The 14975-nt window shown below is 39.1% G+C and overlaps 1 protein-coding gene across 2 annotated transcripts in view; it reads left to right on the forward strand.

The window, feature by feature from the left end:
• Nucleotides 1-14975, forward strand: part of MEST (mesoderm specific transcript) — a gene marked incomplete at its 3' end in the record, with an annotated part of 62988 nt that overhangs the window by 16008 nt on the left and 32005 nt on the right. The window contains exons 2-3 of one of the 2 annotated variants that reach the window (XM_079931408.1): nt 1675-1843; nt 4002-4237. Of the gene's footprint in view, nt 1-709; nt 1844-4001; nt 4238-14975 lie in introns of those variants that run through there. The other variant, XM_079931407.1, reaches the window with a different exon arrangement.

Here is a 14975-nt window from a genome sequence, read left to right on the forward strand (position 1 = left end):
CTGTGCTTCCTGGACTTGATTAACTATTTCCTTTCCCATATTAGGGAAGTTTTCAACTATAATCTCTTCAAATATTTTCTCAGTCCCTTTCTTTTTCTCTTCTTCTTCTGGAACCCCTATAATTCGAATGTTGGTGCGTTTAATGTTGTCCCAGAGGTCTCTGAGACTGTCCTCAGTTCTTTTCATTCTTTTTTCTTTATTCTGCTCTGCAGTAGTTATTTCCACTATTTTATCTTCCAGGTCACTTATCCGTTCTTCTGCCTCAGTTATTCTGCTATTGATCCCATCTAGAGTACTTTTAATTTCATTTATTGTGTTGTTCATCGTTGCTTGTTTCATCTTTAGTTCTTCTAGGTCCTTGTTAACTGATTCTTGCAATTTGTCCATTCTATCGTCCATTCTATCTCCAAGATTTCGGATCAACCTTACTATCATTATTCTGAATTCTTTTTCAGGTAGACTGCCTATTTCCTCTTCATTTGTTAGGTCTGGTGGGTTTTTATCTTGCTCCTTCATCTGCTGTGTGTTTTTCTGTCTTTTCATTTTGCTTATCTTACTGTGTTTGGGGTCTTCTTTTTTTTTTTTGCAGGCTGAAGGTTCGTAGTTCCTGTTGTTTTTTGTGTCTGTCCCCAGTGGCTAAGGTTGGTTCAGTGTGTTGTGTAGGCTTCCTGGTGGAGGGTACTAGTGCCTGTGTTCTGGTGGATGAGGCTGGATCTTGTCTTTCTGGTGGGCAGGTCCACGTCTGGTGGTGTGTTTTGGGGTGTCTGTAGACTTATTATGATTTTGGGCAGCCTCTCTGCTAATGGGTGGGGTTGTGTTCCTGTCTTGCTAGTTGTTTGGCATAGGATGTCCAGCACTGTAGCTTGCTGGTCGTTGAGTGAAGCTGGGTGCTGGCGTTGAGATGGAGATCTCTCGGAGATTTTTGCTGTTTGATATTATGTGCAGCTGGGAGGCCTCTTGTGGACCAGTGTCCTGAAGTTGGCTCTCCCACCTCAGAGGCACAGCACTGACTCCTGGCTGCAGCACCAAGAGCCTTTCATCCACAGGGCTCCTTAATTTGGGATGATTCGTTGTCTATTCAGGTATTCCACAGATGCAGGGTATATCAAGTTGATTGTAGAGCTTTAATCCGCTGCTTCTGAGGCTGCTGGGAGAGATTTCCCTTTCTCTTCTTTGTTCTCACAGTTCCCAGGGGCTCAGCTTTGGATTTGGCCCCGCCTGTGCGTGTAGGTCGCCGGAGGGCGTCTGTTCTTTGCTCAGACAGGACGGGGTTAAAGGAGCCGCTGATTCGGAGGCTCTGGCTCACCCAGGCCGGGGGGTAGGGAGGGTCACGGAGTGCGGGGCGGGCCTGCAGCGGCAGAGGCCGGCGTGACGCTGCAGCCTGAGGCGCGCCGTGCGCTCTCCCGGGGGAGCCGTCCCTGGATCCCGGGACCCTGGCAGTGGCGGGCTGCACAGGCTCCCCGGAAGGGCGTGTGGCTAGTGACCTGTGTTCGCACACAGGCCTCCTGGCGGCGGCAGCAGCGGCCTTAGCGTCCCATGTCCGTCTCTGGGCTCCGCACTCTTAGCCGCGGCTCGTGCCCGTCCCTGGAGCTCTCTCAAGCAGCGTTCTTAATCCCCTCTCCTCGTGCACCAGGAAACAAAGAGGGACGTAAATGTCTCTTGCCTCTTCGGCAGGTCCAGACCCCTCCCCGGACTCTCTCCCGGCCAGCCGCGGCGCACCAACGCCCTGCAGGCTGTGTTCACGCCGCCAACCCCAGTCCTCTCCAGGCGCTCCGACAAAAGCCGGAGCCTCAGCTCCCAGTCCCGCCCGCCCCGGCGGGCGAGCAGACAAGCCTCTCGGCTGGTGAGTACCGGTCGGCCCGATCCTCTGCGCTGGAATCTGTCCGCTTTGCCCTCCGCACCCCTGTTGCTGTGCTCTCCTCCGCGGCTCCCAAGCTCCCCCACTCCGCCTCCCGAAGTCTCCACCCGCGAAGGGGCTTCCTAGTGTGTGGACACTTTTCCTCCTTCACAGCTCTCTTCCGCTGGTGCAGGACCCATCCCTATCCTTTTGTCTCTGTTTAGTTTTTTCTTTTGCCCTAACCAGGTACGTGGGGGGTTCCTTGCCTTTTGGGAGGTCTGAGGTCTTCTGCCAGCGTTCAGTAGGTGCTCCGTAGGAGTTGTTCCACGCGTAGATGTATTTCTGGTGTATCTGTGGAGAGGAAGGTGACCTCCGCGTCTTACTCTTCCGCCATCTTCCCGGAAGTCTCTCCATTAGTTTTTTAGACATGGTTTCAGTTCATTTTTTTAAAACATTTATAATAGCTGATTTAAATCTTTGTCCTTTCAGTCCAACAGCTGGGCTTTCTCAGGGAGTTTCTATTGATTGCTTTTTCCCCCTATGTATTGACCATATGTTCGTATTTATTTTCATTTCTCAAAATTTTTTACTGAAACTGGACATTTTAAATAATATAATATGGTAATCTGGAATTCAGATTGGCAATCTGGAATGTAATCTGTAAATCAGATTCTCTCCCCTCCCCAAGGTTTGTCATTGCTGTTCCTGTTTGTTATTGCTTGTTTAGTGACTTTTCTTAACAAATTCTGTAAAGTCTGTATTCTTTGCTGTATATTGAAATCTCTGATTTCTTAGCTTAGTGGTCAGCTAATAATAGGGCAGAAATTTCTAGGAACCAATAAGTCTTCCAGTCTTTGCAGAGGAGCTCAGTGTATATGTTGGGACATGCCTTCAACACTCAGCTAGGCAGTTGAAAATTCTTCCTTTGCCTTTACTTCCTGCTTGCACAGAGACTCAAGGTCTCAAGTAAAAATGAGCTCTTAAGGTCTTTGCTGATTATGTGTACAGCCCTAAGCATGAGCACAGCTCCATATATGCATGTGGCCTTCTAGGTTCCCAGGAATGTGCAGATATTTTTACAGTCCCTGTGGTTTCATTGTCAAATTTTCCTTTTACGTTTTTCAGTTAGTCTATTATTTGCCCCAACCATTATCCAATGAGTGAGGCAGCTGTGAAGTTAAACAATTACCTCTAATTGTTTTTGACAACTGTCTTGGGGAAAAGGTTTTTTGCATTGGATGAACCCCGAGTCAGTCAAATAAAGACAACCTTGCAAGTGGGATCTCCCAGGAACCACCAGATAGGTCAAATAATGACAGTTCTTTATGAATGAGCTTTGAAGGAGCTCCAACTCCATTCTGCCCCTCTGATAACTGCCAGGCTGCTGGTTTTCACTGTAATTGTGGGCTATTGGTTTCCAAGACAACTATGGAGCTGGAAAGAAGTACATGGGAATATGGCAAATTAAATTATTATACAAATTATCATACAAATCTCAGTTCTTACTGAGATTCAGCTTTTTTTTTAATAAATACTTTTTGGATTACTGTAACCCTTTGTTTATTTTCCAGAGTTCTGAAAAAGTTGATTCTGATTATTTTTGCTAGTTTTTCATTGTTTTTGTGGAGGAGAGAATTTTGAGGTTCTTAGCCCACTATTTTTGCTAACATCACTCAGTAGTAGTAATTTCTAGGTGAAGGTGTTTTATTTTGTAGTTTTGGTTTGTCAACATTTTCTTATTTTTCACAATACACATGTGATGTGTCTGCAATAATAGGTGGTCATTTACATAAAGAAAAGGAAATAAAATCTAAAACTAAAGTCCATGAAATTTTAGTTGCCATCTCAGTGTATTTGGCTATTTAGGGACCATAAATTAGGTACTTTATATTCTTTTAATTTTCTCTTATTAGTTATCATTGTCAATTTACCTCTAATGACTAGAAATAAAACCTTTAAAATGAAAAGTCTGCTTGCATTTTTGTGGGGGCAGCAAAGAGAATGGTGTGGTGACTGTGACTCTCCAGTTAATTTTGAGAGAGAACTCCTTGGGGCAGAGGAGTCATCATTAGAGTGACTGTATGTCCTGGTTTTCCTGGGATAGTCCCAGTTTAAACCTGTTATCAAACTGTAATAATTAATAACATGCACTTTACATTCTCAGGTGTCCCAGTTTGGATGATAAACTTTATGACCACTCTAGTTATTGACAGCAGCAGGAGGTGAGGAAGCTAGTGGATGACTCAGGAACTGCTGCAAGAAGAGAACACATGGGGTGCCAGTCTAGTACCAAGAATGGACCTGGGGATGAACAGTTGAAAGTCCTGAGCATGACTCTCCAACAAATTCACAGAGGTTTCCACCACAGTTTCTCAAGTATTTCTTGGATCGCCATCTTGGGTGAGTTCTTGATTCAAACTGATTCCTCCTGAGTTACTACAAAGCAATCATTAGATGCTCCTCCCAACTGCTTTGACTAACAGGGTAATTTGGGCCCATCTCCAGACTCTTGCAGGCATTTCCCATTTACTACTGGTTAGAATAGCCACATGGGCTCTTGAGTTGGCATTTGTGGTGCTGAGTTATCTGGTGAAGGAAATCCTGCTATAATGGTCTTCTTGGTGTTGGGGCTTTGCTGAAGCTTCTTTGAAAGTGCAGGGAAAGAGATTCACATTGGCTATAGGAACTTAGGTAAGTAATCAGGTTTGGAAGACAGAAGCTGAGTCCTGTTGCCTAGAGATTAGTGAGAGCAGGTTCCTGGGATTTAGGGTGGCTGTTAAATGCAAAATCTGGCTGTGGTGATTTTGGATGCCTCTGGTTTGAGAGCAGGCAGCATGTTTCAGTAGCTTCTTACATTTTTGGAGGAGAGGAGCATGAGACAGGAATTCTCCTTGTCTGGGGCAAATATCTGGCTTTATTATGAATAAAACTGCTATCAATATTCATGTATAAGTCTTCTCTTCGGTAAACAGGTGTAGAACTGCTGGTTCATGTGGTAAGTGTATGTTTAACTTCATAAGGAATTGCCAAACTGTTTTCCAAAATGGTTATACCATTCTACCTTGTCACCCACAATATATGAGTTCCAGTTTCTCCACAACTTCTCCAACACTTAGAATAGTCACTTTAAAAATTTTTAATCATTCTACTGAGTGTGTAGTTGTAAATTATTGTAGTTTTAGTTTGCATTTCCCTGATGGCTAACTTTTTGTATATCTTTTCATGTGCTTATTGACTAATTATCTAATTTTGTAAAGATCCCTTCAAATCCTTTGCCCATTTTTAAATTGGATAGTTTGTCTTCTTACTAATAAGTTGTAAGATATCTATAGACATATTCTGGATTCAAGTCCTTTGTCTGATATATGTGTTGTGAATACTTGCCTTTTGGGGTATCAATTATTATTATAAAGAGTATTTTTCAAGGTTTTTCCTCATTTCATCTTGGTTGTCAAATTTATTGGCATAAAATTATTCAAAATATTATTATCCTTTTAACGTCTTTAGATCTGTGGTGATAACACCTTTTCATTCCTGGTGTTGGTGATTTGTGTTCTTTATTCCTGGATCAGTTTAGCTAAGGGCTTCTCAGTTTTATTTATCCTTTCCAAGAAGCACTTTTTACTTTGTTAATTTTTCCATTATCTATCTCTTTTCTCATTTGTTAATTTCTGCTCTTATCTTTATTATTTCTTTTCTTTTATGGTCATGGGCTTGCTTTGCGCTTCTCGTTCCAGTTTCTTAAAGTGGAAGCTTAGGTCATTGATTTCAAATCTTTCTTTTTCTGATAAGGTAAAAGTTTTCCTATAAGCACTGCCTGAGTAATATGTTGTATTTTCATTATCATTCAGTTCAAAATATTTACTCATTTTCCCTGTGATTGCATCTTCAATCCAAGAATCATTTACGTTTGTTGTTTAATTTCCTTCTCTTTGGGGTCATGATAACCGTATGAAAGAAACAAACTCCAATTGACGTTTGATTTAATGTTAGACATCTTTAAGCCTTATTGCTTGCCTGTGTTTGTTGCCTCCTGTAGCATCCTGATAAAGCTCACCCACGCCCAAGGCCCACGAGCACAGGTGACCTCTTGCTGCCTCTTTGCCTCTTTTCATGCCAGGTGGAACCTCTTTCAAACTTTACGCTGACAGGTATTTCCCTTTATGAAATATTGCACACTCACTATCCATTCTTTCTCTCTGTTCTGGATTTTCACTCAGAGAGAGCAATCCTCGCCACCACTCACCTTGGGACTTCTACACTATGTGAGTAGTTAATATTTCTTTGACCATACCAAAGGATCACAGTCATACTGACATCCAAACATCAAGTTGGAGAGTCTCCATGTTGTGGTGGAGTTGCTGTAATAGGGGTTTTATTGAGTTCTAATTTAACGCCTTTGCAGTCAGAGAATACACTCTATAATTTCCATCCTCTTACATTTGGTGAAACTTATTCTATGGCCCAACATATAGTTTATTGTGGTGACTATACCACATGAACTTGAAAAGAATAGCTTTTCTAAAATCATTGGAAGTAGTGCTCTACAAATGTCAATTAGGTCAACTTGGTTAATAGTGTTGTTCAAGTCTTCTGTATCTTAACTAATTTTCTGTTCTTTTGCTCTATTAATCACTGAGAAAGGAAGGCTGAAATTCATAACCACAATTGTGAATTTGTATAATTTTTTTAGTTCCATTAGTTTTTCTCTCATATATCTTAAAGCTCTGTTGTTAGATGCAAACGTATTTAGTCTTACTATGTCCAGGTGACTTGATCATTTTATCATTATGAAATGTCCTTATGACAGGAAGAAGTCTAAGATGACCCACAAAATTTCCTTCCCCTCTGGTATATATAACCTGAATAATCTCCAGGGCTGTTGATGTGATGGGTTTTACTCCGTGGGTTAGGTTTTATTGGCACTATTGACCTGAGACTGGGAGATTATCTGGGTAAGACTGACCTAATAACACAAAAAACAAAGTTTTCTCCTGCTGGTCACAGAAGAGGAGTCTGAAATTTGCAGCATGAGAAGGATTCAGTGCCCTTTGCTGGCTTGAAGATGGAGGGTACCACATATCAAGGAATGACAGTATCCTCTAGGAGCTGAGTGAGACCCTGGTTGACAGCAAAGAAACGGGGAACTTAGTTATACAACCACAAGGAACTCAATTCTTCCAACTACAAGAGTGAACTTGAAAGCAGATTTTTTTCCCCCAGAGCTTCCAGATGAAAACTCAACCTGGCCAATTTGAGCCTTGTGATATCTTGACTAGAGAAGCCAGCCATGCCATGCTTGGCTTCTAATGTACAAAATGTGAACTAATACGTGAGTATTGTTTTAAGCTGCCAGGCTTGTGGTAATTTGTTATGCAGCAACAGGAAACCGGTATGGTCCTTCTTTATCTCTTAGCAATATTCCTTATTCTAAAGTCTACTTTCTCTGATATTTATATAGATGCTCCAGATTTCTTAAGTTTAGTGTTTGCATGTTATATTTCTCCATCTTTTTATTTTAGTCTAACTATTTCTTTGTATATCAAGTCATTTCTTGTAGTCATCAGATAGTTAGGCCTTGCTCTGTTATTCACTCTGACAAGCTCTGCCTTATAATTGAGTATTTACATTTAATTTAATTACATATATTGTCTGGCTTATGTCTACCATCTTGCTACTACTTTTCTATTTCTTTCATCTGATTTTTGTTCTCTTTTTCTGCCTTCTTTTGCCCTAATTGCATATTTTTTAGTGTTTCATTTTATTTCCTCTAATGCATTACTGGTTATGCCTCTTTGTTTTCTGTGATTGTCCTATGTCTTATAACATCCGTCTTTAACTTGTTACACTGCACCTTCAAATAGTATTATATTTAATATTAAGTGTGAAACTATATACTTCTACATACCCCTACTGTCATTTGCACTCTTGTTGTCATATATTTCACTTCTACATATATAAATCCCACAATACATTGGTAACAGTTTAGTTTAAACAGTCAAATATGCTTTAAAGAAATTACAAAAGTGAGAAAATTAGTTTTTTTTAACCCACATACTTGCCATTTCTGATTCCTCTGTGTGTGTGTGTAGATCTGAGGTTTCCTCCTTCAAGAAGAAATCATTTTCCTTCAGGTATTATTTTCCTTCAGATTGAGAAACTTCATTAACATTTCTTGTAGTATAGTAGTGTTGGAGACAAATTATTTCAGCTTTGTGTTTGTCTGGAAATGGGTTATGTCACCTTCATTAGAAAAAAAACCTTTATATTTTGGAATAACTTTAGATTTATAGAATAGTTGCAAAGATAACAGAGAATTCTCATAAGTCCCTCACCATTTCTTCTATTTTTAACATCATACATTTGTCAAAACTAAGAAACCAACATTGGTATATCTTTATTAACTAAATTTTAGGACTTTTTCCATTAATATCCTCTTTCTGTTCCAACATCCTATCCAGGATGCCACACTGCACTTAGTAATCATGTATCCTTAGATTCCTTGGGTCTATGATAGTTGCTCAGTCTTTCCTTGTGTTTTATGACCTTGACAGTTTGAAGGGTCCTAGTCAGGTATTTTATTCAATGTTCTATATTTGGAGGTTTTTGGGTTTTTTTCATAGTTAGACTGCAGTTGTGGGTTTTTGAAGGAAGACCACAGAAGTGAAGTGCCCTTCTCATCCCATCGTATCAGGAGGTACATGATGTCCACATGATATCACTGGTGGTGTTAGCCTTGATCACTTGGTTAAGGTGGTATTTGCCAAGTTTCTTCATGATATAGTTTATATTTCTCCCTTTCCATACTCTATTATTTTGAAATGAGTTGGAACGTCAAGAAAGGAAGAAATTAAATTTCACCTGCTGGAGTGGCATAGGCAATTAATAAATGTATTTGGAAGTGTCTTGTCACTTTCATTTTATTTCATTCATTCAATATTTTATTTATATCAGTATGGACTCATGTATATTTGCCTTGGGTTATAATCCAATACTATTATTATTTTGTTGTTCAAATTGTTTCAGATTTTGGCAGTTGGGAACACTTTCAGGTTGGTTCCTATGTCCCTTTATTAGGCCCCCCATCATTTTATTTTTTTGAGAATTTTCTTACTTTCTGTTACTTCAAGATATTCCTTTCTTGTATTTTCTTCACCCCAATCTTAGAATTCAATCATTTCTCAAAGATGCCTGTTTTGTTTTATTTTACTTCGAAAATGGTACCTGGAAACTAAAATCTGAGCACTGGGTTTATTCATTACTACTAGGATGCTTTTTGGTCCTCTCAGCAGACAGAGCTGCATAATATATTTATGTATACTAACTAATAAATACAAGTATATCTATGATTGTTTCTGCATGTGCGTATATGTGTATATATATACATACATATATATAAAAGCACAGACGAGTTCATATATATAATACATACATGAGCTCATATTGATGCCTCTGCCTTCAAAACCAGCACTGTAAGTTTCATTTTAACTTTCCTTTCTTCTCTGTAACTTCCCTTGTCATAGTGAGGAACCTGATTCCCACCATCCACCATCCATTTACTTAGTTGTTCATCTTCGATATACATGTAAAGCAATTTTAGAATTGTGAACCTGTACTCCAATGAGAAACAAATTTACCAGGTAAAATTCAGTTTTTATGCATAGTTTCTTTTGTCTTTAGCCTTAAAGCTTCTAGTCGAAATGCAGTTTCCAAAGTTACTTAAGGTCAGCTCCTTTTCTCCCTACACCCTTAAATGTGGTTATGGCATACATATGTAATACAGTTAAACTTATTTGTCACAGTTTACATTCCATCCTGGGATTCCCCCAACATCCCAGTTAATCTATATCTATAATTACTATTACGATTACTGTAGTATTATAGTAATAGTAAGTCTTAAAATCAGGTAACATTTTTTTTTCCCCAAAATTGTTTGGCTATTCTAATTTCTTTGCCTTTCCATGTGAATTTTAGAATAAGCTTATAAAAATCTACAAAAAAGTTGACTGGGATTTTGTTTGGGACTGCACTGAATCTGTAGACCATATTTGATGGAATTAACATCTTAGCAATATTGAGTCTTCCAGCTCACGAGCATGGTACATCTTTCCATTTATTTAGATCTTCTTTATATCTTTCATAAATGTTTTTTAGTTTTCCACATACAGATCTTGTACGTATTTTGTTAGATTTATACCTAAGTCCTTTTTGAGGGTGGTACTATTGTCAATAGTATTGTTTTGTTTTAATTTCAGGTTCCAATTGTTCATTGCTTGTACATAGGAATACAACTGGCTTCTGTATGCTAAGCTTGTATCTTGCAATGTTGTTAAACTCAATTTTTAGTTTAGAGGTTTTTTTTGTAGATCCTGTGGGATTTTCTGGATAAATAATCATGTTGCCTATGACTAGTTTGTTTATTTCTCTCTAATCTGTATACATTTCTTTTTCTTACCTTATTGCACTAGCTAGGAACTCAAGTACAATGTTGAACAGGAGAGGTAAAGAGGACATCTTTGCCTTGTTCCAAATCTTATGAAAGAAAGCATTCAATCTCTTGTCATTAAGTATAATGTTACCTGTATGAGTTTTTGCAGGTACCATTTATTAGGTTAAAGAAGTTCCCTTCCATTTCTAGTTTCCTGAGAACTTTTATCATGAATCAATGTTGAATTTTGTCAAAAGCTTTTTCTGCACCACTGATATGGTCATATTATTTTTATCATTTAGTCTATTAATATGGTGAATTATATTGATTTATTTTCTTCCCACCTGTATTGAGATATTATTTACATATAACATATGTAAATTTAAGGTGTACAGTGTGATGATTAGATACATGTATATTTTATAAAATGATTACCACAATAAGGTTAGTTAATATCTCTATCCCATCACATAATCATAATTGTTTGTGTGTGTGGTGATAACATTTAAGATCTACTTTCAAGTATATAATATAGTATTAATAATTATAGCTACTATTATACTGATGACTTTTAAGTGTTGATCCAGTCTTGTGTTCCTAATATGAACCCCACTTAGTCATATGTATTTTCCTTTTTCTCTATTGGTGGGTTCAGTTTGCTAACACTTTGTATCTAACTCATGAGAGATATTAGTTTATAGTTTTCTTTTCTTGAAATCAGTCTTTGTCTGATTTTTGTATTTAGGATAATGCTGGTCTCATAAAATAAGTTGGGAAATGTTCCTTCCTTTTTTATTTTGTGTAAGATAGTATGCATAGTTATAGTGTTATTTCTTCTTTAAATATTTAGTAGAAGTCACATTGAAACTGTCTTTTATAGGGTTTAATTGGGGGCAAGTTTTTGTTTAGTTTTGTTTTATTGCGGTACGCGGGCCTCTCACTGTTGTGGCCTCTCCCATTGCGGAGCACAGGCTCTGGACGCTCAGGCTCAGTGGCCATGGCTCACGGGCCCAGCCGCTCCACAGCATGTGGGATCTTCCCAGACCAGGGCATGAACCCGTGTCCCCTGCATCGGCAGGCGGACTCTCAACCACTGCGCCACCAGGGAAGCCCGGGGGCAAGTTTTAAACTACAAATGTATTTTCTTTAATAGATATAAGGTTACCAGAATTATCCTTATCTATTCCTTCTGTGGTGAGTTTTGGCAATGTGTGTCTTTCAAGGAGTTGGTCCACTTTACCAAACCTTTTGAATTTTGAGACATAGAGTTGTTTTATCTTTTTAAAAGATAATTGCCTAATTATCTTTTTAGTATCAGAGGGGTCTCTCTTCTTTTATTCCTAATATTGGTAATTTTTATCTTCTCTCTTTTTTCTTGGTTAGCTGTGCTAATATTTGGTTCTTACTGGGGAGTAGGGGACATCAGAGAGCAACAACATGCCTAGAAAATCAGTATGCAGTGAACTCAAGCACTGGTCTAAGAACACCTGTAGATTTTTGACTCTCAATGAAAAATTGAATTTCTTGGTATCAGGAGGGCTAGTGCTATTGATCCTGCTGGGGACCTCTGTGCTGAGATGAATGGTGAATTTATGTTCTAGCATAATTCCTTGACAACCTGAGTTATTCTAGTTGCATCAATAAGTGGGTGCCTTTAAACGTGGTTATAGAATCTTTTGTGATAAGGGATTAATTAATGGTTCAAGGTCCTAGAAACTTGCTTAAGAGCTCCTTCTTTGGGATAGTTAAAAGCTGGATCTTTGGGAACATCTTTAAAGTAAATAAATCTGTAGCCATACTGATCAGAAAGAAAAGAGAACAAAAATTACCAATATCATGAATAAATGAAGGGATAACACTACAGCTCTAACAGACATTAAAAAGATAATAACATTTATGAAAAAATGTATGCCAATAAATCTGACAATGATTCAAACTACCAAATCTTTCTCAAGAAGAAATTGGTAACCTGAATAGTTCTGTATCTATTAAAGAAATAGAATTTGTAGGTTTAAAAATCTTCCTTCCCCGCAAAACAAACTAACTGACCAACAAAAACGCTCCAGGCCAAATAGCCTCATTGAGGAATTCTACCAACAATTTAAGGGAGAAAAATACGAATTCTATACAAAATTTTTCAAAAATGGAAGAGGAAGACATTTCCTAATGCATCTTATTAGGCCAGTGTTACCTGGCAAAGACATTATAAGAAAAGAAAACTGGATATCAGTATCTTTCATGAATATAGTCACAAAAATTTTCACAAAAGTTTAGCAAATCAAACCCCAATCAAATAAAACATCATTTGAATTTACTTAAGAGGAATATGTCCACACAAAGCTTTGTATGTGAATGTTCATAATAGCTTAATTTGTAATACCTCAAAATGGAAACAACTCAAATGTCCATGTACAGATGACTAGATAAATGAGTAAATGAATAGACAGTTGATGGCTATATAGTTGATTCCATATAACTATGGGATACTATTCAGCATTGAAAAGGAACAAAGTAACAATAAAAAAACATGGATAGATCTTAAAATCATTATGTTGAGTGAAAGAAGTCATCCAAAAAAGAGTACATACTCACAATTTTATTTATATAAAATTCTAGAAAAGTCTAACTAACGTACAGTGACAGAAACTGGATCAGTGATTGCCTGGGGATGGGTATATAGGAGGTGAGGGAAGGAAAATAAATGCATCACAAAACAGCAGGAGGAAAATTTGGGGGTGACAGATAATGTTCATAATCACTAACTAGATTATTTTAAATATTTGTGATTTGTTATATATCTGTTATATCTCAAAAAATTATTAAAAATTCACCCCCCAAAAAAGAGAGAGGGCTGAGGAAAGCTTTTTTTTTTTTTTTTTTTTTTTTTTTTTTTTTTTTTTTGCGGTACGCGGGCCTCTCACTGCTATGGTCTCTCCCGTTGCGGAGCACAGGCTCCGGACCCGCAGGCTCAGCGGTCATGGCTCACGGGTCCAGCCGCTCCGCGGCATGTGGGATCTTCCCAGACCGGGGCATGAACCCACGTCCCCTGCATCGGCAGGCGGACTCTCAACCACTGCGCCACCAGGGAAGCCCTGAGGAAAGCTTTTAAGTGGACTTGGTCTCTGGCAGTCATCCATCTCTGGCTCACCCACTTGCCTAGTTCTCATTCTTGGGTTTCCTAGTACCTTGATCCTCCCTCATTTTGACTCTGTATCTTAGCTTTTATTTCCTATTGCGGCATCAGCAGTTTATGGGGTTAGAACTTGGGGACGGTACTAGGTCTTTTCACTCTTTCCCTTAAGCCCCTGTTATATCCCTAGTTTACTGTCTGTCATTTTCAACGCTAACACCATTACCAAAGCAACGGTTTTTGTTCCCTCTATATATCCTGTATATAGTCTCTGCCCCCACAGGCTGAGGTCCTTCCATTGCCTCTCTATAAAACTAAAAGTTTAATGGTAGCAAGAATTGCAGTCAGTTTACTTTCTAGTGCCCTTGAGTTTTTAGCCTTAAAACTCCTTCCTTGGATTGCAGACACTTGAAGACAGTTTCACTTCTGAAGATGGTCCAGGCCCCTACATCCAGGGCTTTGGGCCCCATCTCTTTTGAGAGGGTGGCAGAAGACCTCTTTTCCTTCATATTCAATTTTCCTTCTTTTTCTGAGAATCATTTTAACCAATTTCACAGCCTCCAGCTGCTTCATCTTGAGAGCAGAGAGTGCTACACTAATAGCAGGCAGTCCTCCCAGAGCAATTTATGGCTTCACAGCTCTGAAAATTACAGTCATTTACAGTCTTCTCCATTAGTGCCCTGACCCCATCCAGTTATGTCTGCATGTTTTTGATTCCTGATGTCTAAAGCTTCTTGTTGCTTTACTACCTGATTTCCGCAAGCTGAAAATGTACTTCTTCCATTTCCTGGGGGCCTTCTAACCTGTATACCTGTTCAATATTCAGATCATAGGGTCACCTTTGTTTGTTTTCTGTTATTGGGTTCACTAATTCTATTATAAACCTGTCATTTTCCAGAGCTAGTTCTGTGATAAGAGAAATTATCAGTGAATTCTGATTCTTCCTAAAGTCCTATTACTTAGGCTAGCCCTGTCTACCTCTCTTCTATGAGCTGTGTAGTTTTGCTTAAAACTTCTCCTATCAGTCCAACACCAGTGTCAAACCCAGACATGGCTTCTTGTGGCTCCCCTTCAGTGAGTCTCACCATTTATTCACCCATCTAGGCCAACCCAGAGGTTTAAGGGAGCCCTGCTCCCTGGCTTGTTGGTCTAAGCAGCCATTAAAGGCAAGCCAGGGATGCTTCAGTAGAGTTGTTCTCAAACTTTAGAGTGCATTGCTTTCACTTCGAGGGCTTACTGAAACACAGATTGCTGAGCCTATCCCCAGGGTTGCTGATTCAGGGGGACGGACCATTTGCGTTTTACCAAATTCCAGATGATGCTGATGGTGCTGGTCAGGGGACTACACGTTGAGAACCACTGCTGTAGTCCATTCTCAGCAATTGCCCAAGGCAATATATTATCCACCTGTCCCTATTCCTCTTTCCTTTGTTATTGGCTATTGTTTTTAGCTTCACATCTGTCCTCTGTGCACATCCCAGGCTTGGTTCTCCCAGTTGTCCCTTACTCCAAGCCCTTTGACCGATCTTCCTGGCTTTTTCTGCTCCAGGAAGTCCCTTCTCTAGCTCCAGTCTCTCGGG

The sequence above is a fragment of the Stenella coeruleoalba genome (assembly GCF_951394435.1).
Source record: "Stenella coeruleoalba genome assembly, chromosome: 9".
In the NCBI taxonomy this organism is placed as follows: Eukaryota; Metazoa; Chordata; class Mammalia; order Artiodactyla; family Delphinidae; genus Stenella; species Stenella coeruleoalba.